The sequence below is a fragment of the Ranitomeya variabilis genome, chromosome 1, assembly GCF_051348905.1.
Source record: "Ranitomeya variabilis isolate aRanVar5 chromosome 1, aRanVar5.hap1, whole genome shotgun sequence".
NCBI lineage: Eukaryota > Metazoa > Chordata > Amphibia > Anura > Dendrobatidae > Ranitomeya > Ranitomeya variabilis.
The window spans coordinates 540,801,222-540,806,606 of NC_135232.1; the positions used below are offsets into that span (position 1 = coordinate 540,801,222).

Genomic DNA, 5,385 nt, shown 5'->3' on the forward strand with positions numbered 1-5,385 from the left:
TTACTGCGTTTAATTGAAACCTGTAAATGCTGTCCCAGACCCCTATACCTCATGGCTGGCTGATTGCTGTAGTGCTGCCATGCTACAATTTATACTGTGGGTGAATTGAGGCCACTTTCCTGATGTCTGCCCCTCATTTGATGTGTTAGCAGATTTTGGGGCCATTATAAGGTGTTGTGCATCCGTTTGTTTTTGCCTCCCATTGACTTGAATGGCATTCGGTTATGTTCAGCGAATATTGCAAATTCGGCGATCGTAATCCGAACATTGAAATATTTGCTCATCTCTAGACACAACCCCTTTGATTACCCAATTGGCCTGGTAAGTGGACTGTGGATATAGTTTTGAGTCATGTGACATACACAGTAGCTCCTTATGGAGACATACTAGTTTAAGGTGGCATAAAGAAGAGGCCTGTGCTGGAGTCTGGACATTTTATTGCTATAGGGTCTGTATGACAAAGACGATGGTAAGAGACAGCATCCATTTTGAAAGTAACAGTACCCTATGTTACAATCCAGGATTGTTTACCAGCATTTTAATAGGTAAAGTGGACACCTCAGGAGTGCCAACTTTTGGGCTCGTTTTATCTTATCCCTGCCCATTTTGTCCTTTGTTCGGCAAGAGGCAAGACTGTGCTGGGGAAAGAGGTCATTGATGTAGTGTCATTTAACCTCAGACATCTCTGAACCGTACAAGACTTGTGGTGATGATTTTATCATTTTATTACAAGAAAAGTGACAAAAACAGACAATGGTTGGGGAGCCCCAGGCTCCTCACACCCGATTCAGATGTCTCAATAGAGCTTGATGACAAGCCACCATCATCCCTCCGATCAGGTTCATGAACTCCTGGAAATTTAGCTCTCCATCCTGCTTACAGTCCACTGCTCCATCCACCGATTTCATCAACTTACGAACGATGTCTGGGTCCTTCTGGTTCTGAGGGCAAGAGGGGAAGAAAGACAAAGGGGGTCACAGAGAAAAGGCCTACCAAAATGCAGGGTAAAAGACTGGAGTCACACTGACCTCACACTATGACACTACCCCAATCTCACTAACCCCACGTCCATCATGACATGTTCTGTGCTGCTGGAAGCGCTCTTACACTTAGGCCCCTTCACACATCCTGGTGATTTTGGTACTGGAAAAAGCAGTACTTGTCAGATCCATGGTATGTATGTATGTATGTATGTATGTATGTATGTATGTATGTATGTATGTATGTATGTATGTATGTATGTATGTATCATCCGTGTATCATTTATGGAATGCAGCATATTTCATATAAGTATAGAATTTCTGTACTTTTTTTTCTTTTATTTAATAAAAAAATAAAAAACAAGTTTTGAGCTCCCACCTAATTTTCATAACCAGCAGAGGGAAAGCTGACCGCTGGGGCTGATGTTACTATTCTGGGAAAGGGGCTAATATCCCAAAAGGTTCCAAGACTATTAACAGCTCACAGCTGTTTGTTTAGCCTTTAATAGTTAGTTTACGGGGTACGCCAGAAAAAAAAGGGTCCCCCTATAAATTCTAACCAGCAAAGGCTAAACAGAGAGCTGTGGATTTTAATGGTCAAGGAAAGGACCATGGATATTGCCCCCCTTCAATGCACCATTTCTGGTACTTGGCCTTGCTCTTCCCACTTGCCCTGGTGTGGGGGAAAGTGGGATTATTTACACTAATGAATAGGTTCAAGAGGGTTGGCAGTGGTTATTTCAAATAAAAGGATTTTATTCTGGCTGAGTGTTTATACAATATGACTATGGGGTTAGCAATTGGGCATCTAATAGATGCCTCTCCATTACTAATTCCTGGGCTAGATGTCAGCGGATATAAAACAGCTGACATCAACCTTCACCCAATACGGTTGAGCTCTATAAGACGCCCCCATTACTAACCCCATAGTCATATTGTGAAAAGGCACAGCCAGAATAAAATCCTTTCATTGGAAATAAACACTCCCCACCCTCTTTTACCTATTTGTGTAAAATTTTAAAAACCACAAAAACACACCATATTCCTCACCTGTCCGGCAACAATTATTTGTCCCCCGCCGTAATCCATCTCTGCTTCATCTGGAGGCCCTGATGAATGGTGATATGAGTTGATTGTTCAGCCTGGCATCCAGGAGACACTTAGCGTTAGAGCGCAGCTTCAGTGACCTGCGCAGACATCATGGAGGTTACTTTGGGTCACTGAAGCTGCGGTTCCCATGCGCTGCTCATTGTGAGCAGCCTGATGAACAGCGGTGACCTCAGTGAAATCACCGCTAGCACCATGAGAAAATTCTCAGTGCTAGCAGTGACATCATGAAGGTTACCGCAGTTCATTGGCTGGCTTACACTGAACTCAGTGTTGGAATAACTGGCAGTGACCAGCGGTACCCATTTTTTTCTGGGGTCCCCATAAATTCACCAAGAAAGGCTTAGCAAGCAGTGGTGAGCGGTTATTAATATCCTTATGGGGTATTGTCCCTAGTCCCACTTTATTAATATCAGCCATCTTTCTCGCTGTCGGTTCAGAAAATTGTGTGGGAGCCTACCCAGGTTTTTTTTTTTTTATTTATCTCTTTACTTTACCCAGGAGTTACACAGCTGCTGCTGAATACAACTCCCATCATTGTCACCTGGTCGCACTGAGCTTAGAGAGATCAGGCAACAGCGATCGATCAGAGTGGTCTTCAGCACCCGGGAAAAGCGTGAACTTTCCATGTGTCATCAGTGTGCACCTGTGCCACATGCATTTCATCAATGGTGAATAAAATGGACAAGCTTGCGGGTTTTTCACATGGACATATGGTCCATGTGAAAGATCTGACATGTACGCACCACCATTGAACTCAAAGGGTAAGCGCATTTGAACAGCAAGGTGGATTGCTGTTGAGGGGAAATAGAGAAAAAAAAAAAAATCTATAAATCTTCAGCATAGCGAGTGTGAGCGTGCTGAGTGTGACCTGAGTGTAAGTGTGAATGGCGGTAAGTGTGACTTGTGATTCAGTGACTTTGGAATCAGGGAGTTTCCAAGGGAGGAATTGCTGTCTGTTTTTTTATTAATACTTTGTATTTATTTTTTTATTTAACGTTTCTGTGTGGTGCAATCCCCATTAGGAAATGTGCTCCACTATTGTTAATGCCATCCAGTGCACATCTTGCCACATGTATGCAATCCTTGATCAGCCGGTCGAGGGTGCATACTGCTGTGCGAGATGTGAGCACATTGAGCATTTGGAAGCCAAGATTCTGGATCTAAATGTGCAGCTGGCAACACAGATCCATTGACAACATGGAAAGGAGTCTTCTGCTCACTGAGCAGACGCTCAATGGGATAGATGAGGGGGGGGGGGATGGTAGGATGGAGCTGCAGGACAGCGAAGTAGCAAGCTGGGCGACATTTAGGAAGCGGGGTAGAGGGAAGAGTGCCAGGGAGGCTAGTCCTGATCTGGCACACCCTAACAAGTTTGCTAAGTTGGCAGATTAGGGGGATGCCAGTACAGGGGTAGCACTGCTGCAGCCAGGCATGTCCTCGGAAAGCCAGAGGAGTGACTGCTCCAGTAATGAGGGAAATAGGAGAGCAGGGCAGGCCAGACAGGTACTGGTAGTGGGGGACTCTATTAGGGGAACAGATAGGGCAATCAGTCACAAAGACAGGGATCGTCGAACGGTGTGCTGCCTACCTGGTGCTCGAGTCCGACACATCGCTGATCGGGTGGACAGATTACTCGGAGGGGCTGGTGAGAACCCAGCGGTCATGGTGCACATTGGCACAAATGACAAAGTTAGAGGCAGGTGGAAGGTCCTTAAAGATGATTTCAGGGAATTAGGCTGCAAGCAAGGACCTCCAACATGGTATTTTCCGAAATACTGACTGTACCACGTGCCACGACAGAGAGGCAACGGGAGATTAGGGAGGTTAATAAGTGGCTCAAGAATTGGTGTAGGAAGGAGGGGTTTGGGTTCCTGCAGAACTGGGCCGACTTCTCAGTTGGCTACAGGCTCTACGCTAGGGACGGGCTGCACCTCAATGGGGAAGGTGCAGCTGTGCTGGGGGAGAAAATGGCTAGAAGGTTGGAGGAGTGTTTAAACTAGGGATTGGGGGGGGAGGGTATTCAATTTATAGGAGGGGAAGATAGTGCAGATAGAGACCTGGGCACAAATAAGGAAGTTGTGGGTGGCGGTGGCATGGGAGGTGGGGTTAGAACAGTTAATAATTTAAGAAAGAATAGAGGTACAGAGAGGAACATCAAGTGCATGTATACTAATGCCAGAAGCCTCGCCAACAAAATGGACAAATTAGAACTAATGTTGTTGGAGCATAATTATGACATGGTGGGGATATCTGAAACATGGCTGGATGAGAGCCATGACTGGGCTGTTAACTTGCAGGGCTATAGCCTGTTCAGAAATGACCGTACAGATAAGCGAGGGGGTGGGGTGTGTCTATATGTAAAATAGTCCTTAAAACCCATCCTGCGTGATAAAATAGGTGAATTTAATGAAAATGTAGAGTCCCTGTGGGTGGAGATAAGGGGAGGGGAAAAAAATAATACATTACTGATAGGGGTTTGTTATAAATCTCCAAAAATAATGGAAGCAAAGGAGAATATCCTCGTAAAGCAAATAGATGAAGCTGCGACTCAAGGAGAAGTCATTATTATGGGGGACTTCAACTACCCTGAAATAGATTGGGGAACAGAAACCTGCAGTTCCAGCAAAGGTAATCGGATTTTGACAACTATGAGAGACAATTACCTTTCACAACTGGTTCAGGACCCAACAAGAAGGGGGGCACTGCTAGACCTAATATTAACCAACAGGCCAGACCGCATATCAAATATAAGAGTTGGGGGTCACTTGGGGAATAGTGATCACCAAATAATAAGTTTTCATGTCTCCTTTAATAAGATGTGTAGTAGAGGGGTGACAAGGACACTAAACTTCAGGAGGGCAAATTTCCAACGGATGAGAGAGGATCTTGGTGCAATTAACTGGGACGATATCCTGAGACATAAAAATACACAAAGAAAATGGGAGACGTTTATTTGCATCCTGGATAGGACCTGTGCACAGTATATACCGTATGGGAATAAACATACTAGAAATAGGAGGAAACCAATATGGCTAAATAGAGCTGTAAGGGGCGCAATAAGGGACAAAAAGAAAGCATTTAGAGAATTAAAGGAAGTAGGTAGTGAGGAGGCATTAAATAAATATAAAAAATTAAATAAATTCTGTAAAAAGCAAATCAAGGCAGCAAAGATTGAGACAGAGAGACTCATTGCCAGAGAGAGTAAAAATAATCCCAAAATATTCTTTAACTACATAAATAGTAAGAAACTAAAAAACGATAGTGTTGGCCTCCTTAAAAATAGTCTGGGTGAAAT

At 44.2% G+C, this 5,385-nt stretch overlaps 1 long non-coding RNA gene across 3 annotated transcripts in view; it reads right to left on the bottom strand.

Annotated features, from left to right (window-relative positions):
• Positions 1-707: 707 nt before the first annotated feature.
• The window catches only part of LOC143766819 (uncharacterized), a 112,873-nt gene continuing 108,195 nt past the window's right edge, over positions 708-5,385 (bottom strand). Inside the window, exons 1-2 of one of the 3 annotated variants that reach the window (XR_013213646.1) lie at positions 4,856-5,379; positions 708-941 (exon numbers count right to left, since the gene is read on the bottom strand). This is a non-coding gene — a long non-coding RNA (uncharacterized LOC143766819). The other 2 variants (XR_013213644.1, XR_013213645.1) reach the window with 2 other exon arrangements.